Raw genomic sequence first — 17,093 nt, 5'->3', positions numbered from 1 at the left:
TGGGATGGTATCAGCCTTGACTTTTTTATATTGACTGTATATCCCAGGGCTTGTAGTAGGCAAATGACTCTTTGTAAGTCTTCTGTTAGCTTGTTTTTGTTGTCCGCTTGTATCAGGCAGTCATCCAGGTAGGGGTAAATTTGGATTCCTTGAAGCCTGCAATGAGCAATTACTGATGCCAGGCATTTCGTGAACACTCTGGGTGCAGTAGATAAGCCAAAGGGCAATGCTGAGAATTGATAATGCTCTGATCCTGCAAGAAATCTGAGGTATCTTCTGCAGTTTGGTCGTATGGGGACATGCAGGTATGCCTCCTTGAGATCTAGAGTTACCAGCCAAGACTCCTTGCCCAGCATGGGAAGAAGCTGCTGTAGAGTCAGCATTTTGAATTTTGGAACAATGAGGAATGTGTTTAAAGCGGATAGGTCGAAAATAGGCCTCCATTTGTTCTCTTTTCTTGGTACCAGGAAGAGTCTGGAGTAAAATCCCTTTCCTTGCTCCATAGATGGTACCTTTTCCACAGCTCTCATCTTTAATAATTGAGATATTTGTTTTAGAGCTTCTGTCTTTTGATTTGGCGGTAGGTTTGGCATTCCTCTCTTCCCTGGTAGAGTATGGAAGTGGAACCTGTAGCCTTGATCTATTGTCTGTAAAATCCACTTGTCTCTTGTGATGTAATGCCAGTTTATTGAGAATAAGGCTAGATTTCCGCCTAAGGGTGCTGCTAGTTGTTCCCTGGTAGGCGGTGCCAGAGCCAAGTCACTGTGATTGTCCTGTTGCAGTGGTGGTGGCTGTGTCTGTGCCTCGCTGGTTGTTACCTTGCCACTGGCGTCCCCTGTAGGCACCCCTGGATTGGTTTCTGCCTCTTGATCACCTATTCCTGCCTCTCTGTGCTTTAGAGGAGTCTGGAAAGGACCAAGTTTTGGAGGGCCAATTCCTGCTAAACCTTGGAGGTTGGACCTGTAAGAAATCTTTCACTGTTTGTACAGATTTTGCCTTCTCCTCCATCTTCTTCAGTACCTGTTGTGCAGGAGAACCAAATAAATTGGCCTTGTCCATGGGAGCATCTAACAGTTTTGATTTGACATGGTCCGGTAAAGCCTGCTCTTTCAACCATGCATGCCTTCTGATAACTGTGCCAGTCATGGCTAATCTAAAGGAAGCCTCCAGTGCATCATAGCCGCATTTTAAAGAATGGTTACTAACTTGCTGAATGTTATGTACCATTTCCTGAACATAGTTCTTATCAAAAGGATCATCAGAGGAGAGTTTTTTAGTTAACTGGTCAAGCATAAATTCTTGATATTGAATCATATGAAATTGACAGTTCAAGGCCCTAGCTGACAGAGTAGCAGAAGTGTAAACTTTTTTACCCCATCTCTCTAAGGACCTGGATTCCCTTTCAGAGGGGAGGGGGGTTTTAGCAGAGGTAGTTGCTACAGCCTTAGGCCCCTGGGAGATGGTCTCGGGATCTGCAAACGGAGCCTTGTATAAATGGTGATGCGTGTCCGGGACCCTGTAGTACCTATCGGGCTTAGCAGGGGCCGGAGGTAATGAATCAGGAGCAGTACAAGCATCATTAAATGCATCATCTACAACAGAAAGAACTGGAGGTATAGCTAAAGGCCTATGTTGTGGTAAATGCAAAAAGGTTCTAAGCCTTTTTCTGGAGTCTGAAAAATCTTGGCCCTGCCACTGAAATTGTTCCCTCATAGCATGTAAGGTTTCCCCAAAGGAAAATTCCTCAGGTGGAGAGGCAGAAGGGATGGACTCTTCAGCATCAGAGTCTTCGTAGGGGGAAGAAGGAGCCTCTGGAGGGTCTGTATTTTCTGAATCATCAGAGGAATCATCTGTGGACACTGGCTCAGGGGGCTCTGCTCTAGGCCTCTTCTCTGGAGGTGGATGAGAGGCCCTGTCTGGATGAGGTTGGGATCCCCGGATTAAAGAAATAAGATCCTCTGCCAATGAAAGCATTTGGGAACTGGAGCTGGGCCTGTGAGAAGGGGGCTTTACAGGTACAGATTTTGTAGCTTTAGCTGCTTTAGCCCTGGCAAAGGCCTTAATGGACATGGCTGCAGGAGGCCTAGCAGCTCCACGTGCAGGAGTTGAGATATCCAAGGGAATAGTGTCAGATAATTCCTGAGAAACCTCAACCGCAGGTTGGATTTCAGAAGCCGATTCCACCAGGTTAGAAGAGGCCTCGGTGGAAGGCATGTTTTCGGCTGAAGGAAGAACCGCTTGCTCGGTTTCAGCTGAAACCGAGACACTCGCGGTCGGCTTAACCGTGGTTTCGGCCGAAACCGTGGACCGCGAGTGTCGGTCCTTTTCCTTGCGTTTTTTGGATATTTGTGTAGTCGGAGGATCCGACGGCATAATATAAGCAAAATCAGAGCCAAAAAACTGCTCAGCAAATTCAGACCGACGTCTAAGCATCCGTCGGTTAAAAGAACCACAGGCTAGACAAGCTGCGACGTCGTGGTCTGGGCCTAAACAAGGTAAGCAGTAAGAGTGGAAATCTTTATGAGGTATTTGTTTCCCACAAGTTAAACAATTATTCACTTTTTCTGACATCGGCTGAGGCAAGAAAGAGTTCCCAACGGGGTACTTAGCTTTTTAGAAGTCTTCGAAGTAGTATTCGGTAGTAGTAATCTCTGGTTCTGACCGACCGGCACTTGCGAACAGCTTCTGCTTCGGGCACCACGCGGCAAGAAAGACTGAGGAAAATGGCGTCGGCTGATGCCTTTATACCCGAATAACTGCCGCTATGATGTCGGGTGAAGTGCGACACCAGCCGAGGCCAGACCCAGACTTTGGAATCCGGCCGACCGAAGGGCTGCCTGACGACAGGACAACCCATTTGTAAAGACTGCAGATGCATCCTTGAAGGACATCTATGTACATACAAAGGACCCTGTTTTACTATCCCTGCTAGGTGGACAGACAATTATAACAAGGTCAGACAACATAATGGATAGTCCACCAGTTCCTCCAGGATACAGGAAGGGGGAAGGAGGTTGGGACACAAGAATGTAGGCGAGATGGACTACAAACATGGAATGTTATGGTAAGTACATAACTTCATAATGTTATGTAGTCCTATCTCGCCGTAATTCTTGCTGGATGGTACAGCATCCCCAGCACCTTTATCCCGGGTGGCTCAAGCAAAGAGCTTGCAATTCTGAAACCCTCCTAGCAGATGTTATACCAAATAAAAACAATGTCTTCCAAGACAATTTCAAGTCGGATGAAGAAGATGGTTAAATTTAAGTCCCAGGGTTCCACAGGTTGCTTGATTGGAGGTCTGAGGAGGAGGACTCCTTTCAAAAAGGTTTTACATACAGAGTGGGGCATAACAGGGTTCCCAAGTTCCCAAAATAATAATTTGATATGGCAGCCAACTGGACTCTAATGGTAGCAGCTGCAGCTCCTTCTTGAAAAACAGATGCAAGGAAGGACAGGATAGACTCTATGGGGGCTGAGTAGGGATCGATGCCTTGTTTAGCTGCCCTTTTCCATTTGCTGGAATATAATTTCCTGGTGGAAGGTTTGTGGGAAGAAATGAGGATGTGTTTAACGGTAGGATGAAGGGATATACACCTGGCTATTCTTGTAACTGGAGCAGCCATGCTGTCAATTTCAGGGTTTGGATGGTAGGATGGAACTGTCCTGATTGGTGAGTCAGAAGGTCTGGAGATGGCTCCAGAATCCATGGTTCCACCAAGAGATAGGGCCATAGGAAGGGGAACCAGACTTGGCGAGGCCAGTAAGGAGCAATGAGGATCAGGGTACTTTTCAACAGTTTTGCTTTCTGAATCACTTTGGGTATGAGAGGAAAAGGCGGAAAAGCATAAAGTCCCGAGGCCAACTGTGGACCAGAGCATCCCTGGGTGACTCCCCTGGATGAGGAATGAGGGCAAAGCAGTTGCTGCATTTGGCGTTCATGTACTTGGCAAATAGGTCACAGCAAGGGTGGCCCCATTTGCAGAAAATCTCTTCCGCAACTTCTGTTTTCAGGGACCACTCATGAGGCATCAGAATTGCCCGACTTAACTTGTCTGCTATCACATTGGACTTCCCCGGAATGTGCATTGCTACTGGAAAGCGTTGAGAGTCCATCACCCATTTCCATACTCTTTGTGCCTCTATTCAAACTGGGTAAGACTTGGAGGTCTATATGACTAGAACAAAAGATCACAACAGCAAATGAATGTACATAGACACATTTACGTCGATGTACATACAGAGGTAAACACCTAAACAGCGAAAACCGGAATGCCAAACATGTTTCATAGCCAGCAGCACGATGGTGGGGATAAGGAAATATATCCTTTTCCCCACTGTAGTGCAGTCTCAGAGTTGGTATATTTAAGTAGGGGGGTGTGGGGGGTGCAGGGGGCTTGCCCCCCTGCAAAAGCTAATTAATTTAATATTTTAGTTTAATTTTTATCTACCTGTGTGGCATATTATGATGATGAAACATGTTCTGCATTCCAGTTTTCGCCGTTTAGGTGTTTCGCTCAGTATGTACATCGACGTACATATGTCGATATACATACATTCGCTGTTGTGATATTTTGGTCTAGTAATATAGACTCAAGACTTGGTTCCCCCTTGCTTATGTACCACACTACAGACATGTTTGTCTGAATCGCAATTGTCCTAGTGGGAAGAGAACTGTGGAATGCGTGCAATGCATACAGCACTGCTCTCATCTCCAGAACATTTATATGGAAGTGGTTCTCATGATCCTGCCAGATACCTTGGACCATCATTCCCAGATAATGCCCCCCCACCCTATCTGGGAAGCGTCCATGGTCAAGACTGCATTTTGTTGAGGGAGAACAAGGGGCCGACCTAGATAAAGCTGATCTGTATGTAACTGCCATGCTAGATCCTTCTTACAGGAGTTTGTAATGTGTATTTGGTGGGACAAAGGTAGATCCTGCATTGAGCACTGGGCAAATAGTAGCCACTGAAGAACTGTCATGTGTAGGCGGGCTAAGGCAACTAAAAGAATGGTGGATGCCATAGTCCCTAGGACTTGAACTATCCTAGCTTGTACTTTGTGTTTGGTCAGCAAGAGTCTGACTTGGTTGTGCAACGATTTTATCCTTTCTGGTGTCAGTTTTGCTGTCATGGTGGTTGAGTCTATTTCTGAGCCTAAGAAGACAATACTCTGTGATGAAGAAAAGGCAGATTTTTTTAGATTTACTATAATCCCTAATCTTGTGCGCAAGGACAGAGTCTTGCCCCTGGCTCGGATTAATTGGTGCTTGGTGGTAGCAGTGAGCAGCCAGTCGTTTAAGTACAGAAACACCTGGAATCTCTGACGTCTCAGATGAGCCGTGACCACTGCCATGTATTTGGTGAACACTCTGGGGCTGTGGTGAGGCCAAAGGGCAGTGTTCTGAATTGAAAATGACTGGCTCCCAGCTAAAAGCGTAGATGTCTTCTGGAGCACCTGTCCATTTTGATATGGTAGTACGCATCCTGAAGATCTATGGAGCACATCCAATTGTCTTTTCTGATAAATGGAAAATTGACTGCAGCGTAATCATATGGAACTTCGATTTTTTTTTACAGACTTGTTTAGCTTGCTGAGATCTAGAAGTGATCTTCAGTCCCCGGTCTTTTTTGGAACTAAAAAGAATTGTAAGTTCTGGATCCTATTTGTTCTGAGGGGACTTGTTGGATGACTCTTTTTTGAAGCAACGAGATGACCTCTGATGTTGCATGGTCTATTTGATTGGGTGTCACATAGTACAGTTGTGCACACTTACCATAAATGTAGATGTTCAGGTGTATTCACTGTTGTAGTCATCACATTTGGGTTATCTGCCTGCAGGTAGTCCTCAGCTGGCCTGAATACCAGAGTCTTCGGATTTCTGCATCGGATGCTGTCGCTTCTTCCTTAACGTTAGGTCGTCAGGGATATAAAACATGCAGCCGATGCCATTACATCAGTTTTTCTTGCCCCAGATGTCAGGTTCCCCCACAATAAGTAGCTATTATATGGTTTGGTACACCCCCTGCAAAAAGCAAATACACATGATATAATATATGCCAAACAAGAAGGAAAGGTAGAGGCAAGAGAAGTCAGGGGGCTGGAGGGAGGGTAACCAGGACTGCAACAGTGAATACACTCAAAAATCTACATTTATGGTAAGTGTACACAACTGTACTATGTTCTTCATGTTTCACTGTTGCAGTCATCATGCTTGGGTTGATTCCCAAAGATAAGGAAGAGAGGAGGAAGATAAAGAGCATTAGGGCCAGCTATTAATCCCTGCAAAACTGCAGTGGCAAATCCAGCTCTGGATTTAGAAAAGATAGGCAAGAGGTAATGCTTGGTGAAGGTATGTACACAGCTCCAGGTAGCAGCTTCTAGAATGTCCCTGGTAGGGACACCTCTCAGAAATGTCACTGAGGTAGATGCAGCCCTGGTGGAATGTGATCTTATCCCGTGTGGGGTAGGTTTTCCATGGTGCTTGTAGCAGAAATGGATGCAATGGGCAATCCATTTGGAAATGGTTTGCTTTGAAATAGCCTTCCCCTCTGTGCCTGCAGCAAAGCTAACTAGCAGCTGTTCAGATTTTCTGATAGGCTTAGTCTGGTCCAAATAGAATGTAAATAGTCTGTGCACATCCAGAGAGTGCAGTATTTGCTCCCCTTTGTTTTGTGGATTAGGGCAAAAAGTAGGCAAAGGAATGGACTGATTTAACGCAACAGAAGACACCACCTTGAGCATAAATGAAGGATTAGTTCTAAGGGAAACCCTGTCTGCATGGAAGATAATGAAGGGTTCCACTGCCATGAAGTCCTGTAATTCACTCTTCTAGCTGAAGTAATGGCTAGAAAGAAGGCTGTTTTCCAAGAAAGGAATTTCAACTCTGCTGTAGCAGCCAGTTCAAAGTGGGGGGAAGAGTGAGCTTTTCCAAAACAAAGTTAAGGTCCCAGGCTGGAGTGGAAGCTCTCCTGGGGGGGGGGGGTCTTAAATTTTTGGCCCCTCTAAGGAATTGTTTTAGCAAGTGGTGGGAGAAGAAAGGTGGCTCAGTATTATAATGTGCTGAAATAGCAGAGGCATGAATTTTAATTGATGAGAAGGATAGGCCCTTGTGGAGCACTTCTGTTAAGTACTGTAGAATATGAGGTAAGCTGGGCACCGCTGTGCCCATCCCCTGAGCTAGGCTCCAGGAACAGTATCTTTGCCACTTTTCAGCATAGGATTTTCTAGTACTAGGCCTCCTTGCCTCCAGAATGACATCCAATACCTGCTTACTGAGGGATGCTAGGGGAGAGCTCAAGGAATTAGTCAGGCTGCAAGGTTCAGGGTTTGAAGCTGAGGGTGCAGAATCTGGCCCACCTACTGGGACAGCAGGGAAGGGTCAGTGGCAGGTGCCATGGTTGTAGCAGTGTCATACTGTGGAAGAGGGGGTACCAGTGCTGGCATGGCCAGTTTGGTGCAATCAGTATTGTCCTTGGCTTGTCCTGTTTGATTTTAGTTGGACCTTCGAGAGGAGAGGCAGAGGGGAAAGGTATAAAGTGAGAGGCTTTCCCAGGTGAAGGACAGGGCATCCACTTTCCAAGCATGGCTGTGGGGAGTTCATGTGCAGAATTTGTGCAATTGGTAGTTTTGAGGGGAGGCAAACAGGTCTACCTCTGGACCCCCCCATTTGTTCAAGAGTTTGAATATTTTGGGTTCTAGTTTCCAGTCGCGTGGTTCCATGAGATTTTGGCTTAGGTCATCTGCCAGTGAATTTAGTTTGCCTGGCAGGAATTAAGCTTGCAGGTGTACATGGTAGCTCAAGGCTGTGTTCCACAGAGCCATGGCTAGTCTGCAGAGAGGGTATGAGTGGGTTCCCCCCTGCTTGTTTATGTACCACATAACTGTGGTGTTATCTGTCTTTACAATAGTTGTCCTGGAAGAATAGTCTTTGAAGGTTGTCAGAGCATTCTGTACAGCTAACATTTCTTTTTGATTGACATGCAGGTGCATCTGTCTTGGGTTCCATCTGCCCTGAATGCACTGCCCTGCCATGCGAGTCCCCATGCATAGTCTTATGCATCTGTTGTTAGGGTTTGGGCGGCAGGGGGTAGAGTGAAAGGGAGTCCCTTGTTGTGGTAGCAGGCCTCTGCCCACCAAAGGAACTCTGTCTTCATACAAGGAATGATAGAAATCATTGTTTCCAGGTCCTGAGAATGTTGACACCATAGGCGTTTTAGATACCATTGGAGTTTCCTCATATGCAGTCTTGCATATGGAATTAGTAAAATGCAAGAGGCCATGAATCCCAGGGCTTGCAGTATTTTCCTTGCAGACAGCTGGGGTTTTGTGGCTAATAGTTTGAAGTAGGTTGTCAAACAAACTTGTTTCTCCAGAGTGAGGAATGCCATTTGGGAAGCTGTGTTCAAGCTTGCTCCCAGGAATACGAGGAATGCCATCTGAGGAGTTGTGTTCAGACTTGCTCCCATGAATACAATCTGTTGGCAGGGTACTAGGTGAGATTTCTTTTCATTAATGATGTACCCCAGAGAGGTTAGAAGTTTCTTTACGGATGCCTGGTGTTGTAATAGCAAGTCCTGGCTTTCTGCCTGAATAAGACAATCGTCCAAGTATGGGTAAATTTGAATATTTCTCTGCCTGCAAAATGCAATGGCTGGAGCTAGACACTTTGTGAATACCCTGGGTGCAGTAGATAAGCCAAAGGGAAGTGCAGAGAACTGATAGTGCATGGAACCTGCCCTGAAGCTTAGATATTTTGTGCAAGATTCCCTTACTGGGACGTGGAGGTAAGCTTCCTTTAAGTCTAAGGTTGCCAGCCAGGCATCCTTGGCTAGCATGGGAAGAAGCTGTTGCAGAGTTAGCATTTTGAATTTTGGAACTACCAGAAAGGTGTTGAGAATAGAGAGGTCCAGGATGGGACGCCAGGAGTTGTCTTTTCTGGGTACCAGAAAAGGTCTTGAATAAAAACCTTGTCCCCTTTGTTCTGCTGGGACAGGTTGAATAGCCCTGATATTGAGAAGACAGAGAACCTGCTGTTGGGCCTCCACCCATTGGTTTGGGGGTAGGTATGGTCAACCATTTGGGGTTGGTAGTGAGTGGAAGTGGAATCTGTATCCTTGGGAAACTATGTTCAAAACTCATTTGTCCTGGGTAATGAGTTCCCAGTTTTTTGCATGCAGGGCAAGCTTTCCTCCTAAGGGAGTGGGTAGTTGAGCAGGGCTTGGAAGGGTTAAGGTTAAGTCATTGTGCCATTTTTCCATAGAGGGGTGGCTTACTACTCTCTGCTTTGGAGGTGGGAGGCCCCCACTGTTTAGTTCTGTGCATAACCTGAGACTGTAGTCTAGGTGGTCTGCTGTTCCTGGGTTCGACTGAGAAGGCCTAGAAGGAACTGGAAAGGACCAGCTCTTGGAAAGCCAATGCCTACTGAATCTGGGAGGCTGCACTTGTAGGAAATCTTTAACAGTTTGCATAGATTTAGCTTTTTCCTCCATCCTTTTGAGGACTTCTGCTTTGTTGCAAAAAGGCGGTCTTGGTTTAAGGGAACATCCAGTAATTCAGCTTTTACATGTTCTGGCAAGTTTTGTTCCTTAAGCCAAGCATGCCTTCTAATTACAGACTTAGTGACAGCAGCCCTGCAAGATGCTTCTAAATCATCAAAACCACATTGCAAAGTATGTTTACCAACTTGTTCTGCAGAATGCATTAAATCCTGTAATTCTTTGTGGTCAGTACAGTCAGGAACCAACATCATTTTCTGTTTAAGTAGCCTCATAAAATGCTGCCGATACTTCAATATATGAAACTGGCAATTTAACGCCCAAATGGCCAAAGTAGCAGAAGTGTATACCTTCTTACCCTACCTGTCTAAGGCTTTAGAATCTCTTATCAGATGGGGTAGGATTTTTGGCAACAGTAGCCTTAATGCCTTTTGGTATTTGGGAAATGGTCTCTGGATCTGCAGAAGGATTCTTGAGAAGGAACTTGTGAGAGTCAGGTACTCTGTAGTACCTGTCAGGTTTTCTGGGAGATGGAGGTAAAGTGTCTGGGGTAAGGCTTGATTCCAAGAAAGCATCATCTACAATGTCCAGAACAGGAGGGATAGCTAAAGGCCTGTGTTGAGGTAGTAGTAAGAATTCCCTAAGTCTCTTTTTAGACTAAGAGTAGTCCTGGCTTTCCCAGCGGAAATGCTCCCTAAGAGTGTGCAAGACTTCACCAAAAGAAAAATCCTCTGGAGGGGAAGCAGAGGAAATAGAATCCTCTGCATTAGAATCCTCATAAGTAGATAAGGGCAAATCCTGGTAATCAGAAGGAGCAGAAATATCAGAATCCTGATCAGAAGAATCAGAAAGAAAATCAGTTCTAGGTCTCTTAAAGGGGGAAGTCTGGCTTCCTCTAATTAAGGTAATAAGGTCTTCAGCCATTCTAAGCATTTGTTTTTAGGCATATGGGCCTGAGTCTGTGGTTTGGTCGTCAGCTTTCTAGACGTGGTGCGAGTTTTTGGCCTGGATGAAAACGATGACATCGGTTTAATATGAATGTCTGCAGGTCTGAATACACCCTCAGAAGCTGGTGCCTGCACAGCAGCTCCGGACCCATCCGAGGTAGAGACATCCACAGGTTCCATAGTCGAAGAAGCATCTCGCGGCATACCGAACACCGAATGGGTCTTAGTAGAGGCCTGCAAATCAGAAGTAGCGGGTATCAGGGGCTGTGAAAGCACCTGAGTACCGGTGGACTGGCGACTAGCTTAACGGAAGCATTGTCAGCAGTTTCGGCCCCATGCGGTCTGTCTCTGTCTTTATCCTTATGTTTTTTCAGAATATTGGTAGTCAGATGGCTTGACGAAGCCATTTCGGAGTACACAGAACAAGTACGAAAGTAATTAGCCGCAAAAATAGCCCGACGATGAATAGTTCGGGTGTTGAACAAGGCACAAAACCGACAACGAAGGACGTCGTGGTCTGGGTCTAAACACGGGATGCAGTAGGAATGAAAATCTCTATGAGGTATTTGCTTTCCACAGGTAAGACAATTGTTAACTTATACTGACATCAGTTAGAGCAAGAAAAAGGATCTCCAATGGGGTAATTAGCTTTTTGGAAGACTTCAGGTCTGAAACTCGAAAACAAAAATTTCAGGAGTCGGCCGACCGGCATTTGCGAACTGTTTCTGCTTTGGGCACCGCACGGCAAGAAAGACTGATGTAATGGCATCGGCTGCATGTTTTATACCCCTGACGACCTGATGTCAAGGAAGAAACAACAGCAACTGACACAGAAATCCGAAGACTCTGGTATTCAGGCTGGCCAAGGGCTACCTGCAGGCAGATAACCCAAACGTGATGACTGCAACAGTGAAACACGAAGAACATCTGGTAAAGACCGATTTGCAGGGGGATCGGAAACAAAGGGAATTAGGTAACCTCTGGAAATTTTATTTTGTACACATCAATCTTGGGAAATTTGTAGCCAGGCACTTGGGTACAGTGTGAGATGACCCCCGACTACCTCCAGAGATGGACAGTCGGGCAACCCCTCAGGGGCAATGAAAGAGTCGATTAGAGAAAGTATCTCTATCACCCTGGTGTTGCGGGTCGTGAGTGCGGAGTCTTCAATTATAAACTCCCCTTCTGCCTCTAGGGGAGGGTTGACCTTGTGCTTGTAGGAAACCTTTTTGGGATTTATGGAACCACATTTTCCCTCCTGTATGACCCTTGGGATAGGGTCTGGAAGGAAGGGAGAAATGGACTCCGACAGCAGATAAGGTTTTCCCTTCCTGCTCGCACCTGGTCAAAGACTCTTACCTGAGGTCCAAAAAGAGTTGAACCATCAATGGGGACGTTGGTAAAGGAAGACTTGAAGAATTCTGTAACATTGCATAGCCACATCCAGGAATGTCGCCTAAGAGAGGTGCTCGCTGCAGCCACCCTGCTTGCTCCGTCAGCTGCATAGGAAATCAGCCTCATGGAGGAGTTAGCAATGGAGGTAAGGGTGAGAGTTGCACAGATACCTTGTCAGTGGATCCCGAAGTTACTGAACCTTGAAGGGTATCTCCCAACTCCTTTAGGAGATCCCTTTGAAACCTAGTAAAATGGGACAGGTAATTCAATGATTGTAAGGTAAAGGCCGCTGAAGAAAAGGTACGCTTTCCATAACTATCCATCATCCTAGACTCTCTATTAGGAGGATGATAGTAGAGGATGTCTCAGATAACTCTTTCTTAGTGGCTGTTGCTACCACCATAGCATCCACGGGTACTCCCTTAGTAAGAAATAATTTGTCTTCTGGAGCCGTGATAAATTTGTTCTCCCTCCTTGGGACAGGCTCCACTGTATCCAAAGAAGTCCAAGCTTTCCGAGATATGACCCTCAACAATTGGTCATATGGTGGTGTCACCCAGGAGGTGGAAGGTGGGGAACCAAAAGCCTCAAGGTACACTGATTCATCCTCAGTAGGGTTCAAATCACCCCTCAAAGGATTTCAAGGATGTCCGCAAAGGAGACATCCTAAGAGGGGGATGTTGGGGACCCTTCTGATTCATCCAAATCAGTATCCAAAGTGACAGACTCTGGTGAGTCAATATGCTTCCTCTTATAAAGTCTCTTCCAAGGGACCTCCCCAGTGGGATAATCTGTGGAGGTCTCAGAAGAGGGGACACCTCCAATGGGGGCTCCTTGGGCCTCTGGTTCCCTACACTTAGGGGCAGGTGGGGGAGAGGAGGTTGCTGCTGGAGGGAGATCGGGTCCAATGGCAGGGCTCAAGCACTAGAGAACACTTTCTCTATGGCTTCCAAAGCCTTCCCACCCCACTCCAAAGAAGACCTTTTCTCCAAGGAAATGGAGGGTCAACTCCAAGCAGGAAAGGCAGGTTCTGAAGCGGACATGGGAGCCGAGCTCTCACGAGCCAAAGCACCAAGAGGAAGGGTCGATTCCAAAGAAAAAACAGGGTGACTATCCCTCTCGGAGTCAACCCAAGAGTGTCGGCTCCCAGACCCTTTGGCTCCAGACTGAGCCAATGAGGATAGAGTTATTAGTTCCGAGGAAGCAGGAAGAATTCTCAGAACTGAAGGTTCCAGCAGTAAAGGACCCAAAGCATTAAACTCCGAGAGCGAAGCAGTCGGAGGAGGAACAGTAGACTAAAGATGGGACGGCTCCAAAGCCTTTGGGTCCAGAGGAGCTAAAATTTTTGCCAGCGCCTGGTCACAGAGCAGCCTCTTCACCACCTGCTTGACATCCTCATCAGGAAGTGTCCTAGAGGAATGGGTGGAGATAGATGGAGATCTCCTTTCCAAAATCGGACATCTCAGGATTGGTGAAACTAGTTCCAAAGTAGGTGAGTGTCTCGGCAGAGAAGAGTGTCTCAGCACCAAGACTGAAGAAGCAGAATCAGTCAGAACTCTTCGGCTCTGTTGCTTTAGATTTCTTTGAAGGTTCTGAAGCTGGAACCGATGGAGACTTCCTTTTATGAGTTTTGGGAACTGTCTGACCTTGTTCCACCTGTTCTTGGAAGGAACTAGTCATGAGGCCCCTATCTATGAGTTTCCTTTTCCTTTCATTAAGAACCCTGGTGCTAAAAGCATGACAGAAAGTACAGGGTTCTTGTAAATGAGTCTCTCCAAGACAGTACACATAACTGGTGTGACTGTCAATGACATTTTTTGAGAACATTTGTTGCATATTTTAAAGCCAGAAGGGCAGTGTTCTTTATGTTCTCTGTCTTTATCCTTAGAAATAGTTCTATGAGAAGAACCAACAACTAATAGTACAGCTATAAGAGAAGAGAAAAGTATATATATATATATATATATATATATATATATATATATATATATATATATATTATTTATTTTTTTTTCTTTTTCAGAAGGAGAAGGACCAGCACACAGAGAGGAAAGGCCCTCTAATTTAAATGAGCAACTACGGCCCTCTAACTTAAATAGGCCTAACAATCCTTAAGAAAAAGGGGACAGGGGAAGCAAACACTCACAACAATCACTGAGATAATGAGAAACTAGTTAGAAGAAAAAAGGTGAAGAAATATATTCAAAAATATAGAAAAAATTTCACTTAGCCAATGAGCCAGTAAGGGGACAACCGCGAAGCTTTCACGGCAAACGAGATCTGGGAATTGCCGTGGTGCACCATGGGATAGGGGGATAGCCTCGAGCCAGTAAAAGCTCTTGAGCTTTAGTATCGGCCGAGTCAGAGCAGAGGATCGGCTCCGAACCCATCCAGCAAGAATTACGGCGAGATAGGATTACATAACATCATATAATATCATGCTTGCTTATACTTACAAACCTCTGCCTACTCTTGTCATAACACTACAAGTTGTCATCCACTTATATAGTCTTTATGACATAGGAAGTTTTTTTTTTTTAACCCATCACCCTTATCCATCAGATCTCTCCAGCATGCCCCCCACCTCACTAACCCATATGTTTCCCCCAGCAGGGTGACAGCCGGCCCACTTAGTGAGAATTCTTCAGCCCTTCCATTCAAAAGCTAGGGCAAGGTCTAATTAGCATATTCATTCCTCCTCTTTGGAGGTGAGAACTGGGAGCTGTTTAGCTTTCATTTGGAGGAAGGAGTCTTCCTTATCCAGGTAACACCTCTCTGTGGCAGCTATCAACTATGCAACTGCCACTGCTCTAGAAAGGTTCTATTCTGCTTGCCTCTGCAAGACTCCTGAGAATGTCTACCCTAGCATATAATGTGATACATCTCTTGTCAAACAGCTGCTTCTGCCTGTGGTAACTCAACCTGCTGACTAGGATGAGTGGTGCAGGGAGCACACTGCCTTCCTGCCCCCAGGATGAGACCATCGGTAACAGCATGTCATCACCATCCTATCATACGTCTCTCTTTCCAGGATCCAAGCAGTCAGCCTGCCATGGTCATCTGGGTTGTATTTAAGACATTAATGCACTGTGACACAACTCAGGCTTACCTTATAGGGAGTTTTTGAGAGCCACAGGTCATGCAGTAAATAAGATTACTTCTGTCCAGCTTCGATTTGGATTATTCAGAAATTTAAAAGTGTGGTTATAACCTTTCTGATATAGAAATTGCAAACTGGTAAACATGCAGCAAAACACAAGAGTGAATAGCTAGATAACTCTGAAGAACAGGACAGAATACAAGGGAAATATGTTTCTGTTGTGACTGTTCCTTTAATGATAACCAATATCAGGAATCAAATATATTTTGCAAGAGAATTCAAACAATTTTAGGAGACATTGCCCATGTTTTTATGAGACATTCTTTACCACCTAGTAAAAGCAGATATTTAGTTTCATTTTCTAGAGGCAAAAATCTTGTAGACTTTTTGGTTTTCACATATTTTATTTGAACTTTACCACAAGCAAATCTGCTGTTAGCATTTTGGCACTCCCCAGCAAATGTCAAGTTTGGGGGGCCCCTCGACACTTCCAGATTACATATCACCCTGTCACTGTTACCTAGTGATATAGGGGTTGATGCCTAGTTTAGTGAGTTTTTCTATGATTCCTGAGTGGGGAATGGAATCAAAGGCCTTGGCCAGATCAAGGTAGGCTGTATGAACCACCTTGCCTTCATCCACAGCTCTGGTGACCGACTCAAAGAAGTTGACCAAGTTGAGTAGGCATGATCTACCCTTCACAAAACCAAACTGTGTAGGATCCAGAGTTTGGAGATTCCCTATATCCTTGTTTATTAAGCCCATGATGATGCATTCCATAGCTTTGCATATCGGACTCATCAGGCTAATGGGGCAATAATTTGTGGGGTCTGTAGTCGCTCCTTCCTTGTGGAGAGGGATGACTGCAGCAGTGTGCCATTCAGTAGGGACAAAGCCTGAGGTGAGGCTGTGACTGAACAGGGCACACAGGTAAAGTGCCAGTTCACTCTGTAGTCCATGTAGAACGCAGCCGGGGATACTGCCAGGTCCCATAGAAGCTATATTCTTGCCCTTGGACAGTGCTGTTTTAACCTGTGCAGCAGTAATACTGGGTGCCTGGGAATCTGTCGGTGTTGTGATTGGTCCTTTGTGGGGGGGGGGGGTAAAGTTGGCCAGTATACTGGCAATATCTCTTGGCTCGGTATAGGAGGTACCATTGTGCAGCAGCTCAGAGCAAATCTGGGTATTATCGTGGAGATTCTTATAGGTTCAAAGGGAGGTACTAGGCTATTAGCACTAGGGCCTATATAAGCCTAGCCAAAAAGGTACCCTGGCTTTCACCACCCCAAAAAATTATTTTCCTGTGCCACTGTCAAGCAGACCCACAGAAGTGATCCCCAGGGTGAATTTCCTATTTTCCATCCAATCATCAAGATTTTTCTTGAAGAGTGCTAATGAGGAGCTTTGTTTGATATAGATAGGTAGTTTGTTCCAGAGTATGGGAAGTCTCTGGGACAGGAATCTATCCCTCCAGCATATTCTGTTTATTGTGGTGACAAGGTTTAGGTCCATAGAATGTGTAGCTTGGAGGGATTGGGATTTCTTTAAGTGGAGCATGTCCAACAGCTCTGGGTTTGACATAGCTTTGTATGTTAGGCAGAAATTGCCTCTGAGTAGGCGATATGTGACGGAGTAAAGATTTTTGAGATGGTCTGCATAGGGCATCTGTTTGAAGCTAGTAATCCTCTTTGTGAGGTATTTCTGTGGTCTTTCCAGTTGTTGTAGAGGTCTTGTGAGGTACATACCAAAAGGGGAGTTGTACTCTATAATGGGTCTAATGAGTGACGAGTAGAGGGGAACAATGACCTCTTTTTTCCTGGATGAGAAACCTTTTGTGATGAGGTGTGCCACATAGAAGGATTTCCTGACTACTGTGGCAATGTGATTATCAAGAGAGAGACTACTGTCCACCTGTGTCCCAAGGTCTCATCACACTTTCAGTGTTGTTTACTACCACCTATGTGGTAGGTCATGGGTACAGAGTTTTTACCAAAGGGGATGACAATGCACTTTTTGGCATTGAGCTTGAGGCCATGGCTTTGACACCAGGCATCTGTCTCAGTGAGGCCCTTTTGTAGGATGTCTACATTGTTAGGAGTTTCGATTATTGCTCCTAGTTTGCAGTCATCTGCAAACGCCAAAGACCTTCT

Source organism: Protopterus annectens, chromosome 11.part0 (assembly GCF_019279795.1).
Source record: "Protopterus annectens isolate FY-2018-M chromosome 11.part0, PAN1.0, whole genome shotgun sequence".
Classification (NCBI taxonomy): Eukaryota; Metazoa; Chordata; order Ceratodontiformes; family Protopteridae; genus Protopterus; species Protopterus annectens.
The sequence above is the reverse complement of the archived record's forward strand: the minus strand, read 5'-3'. Positions refer to the sequence as shown.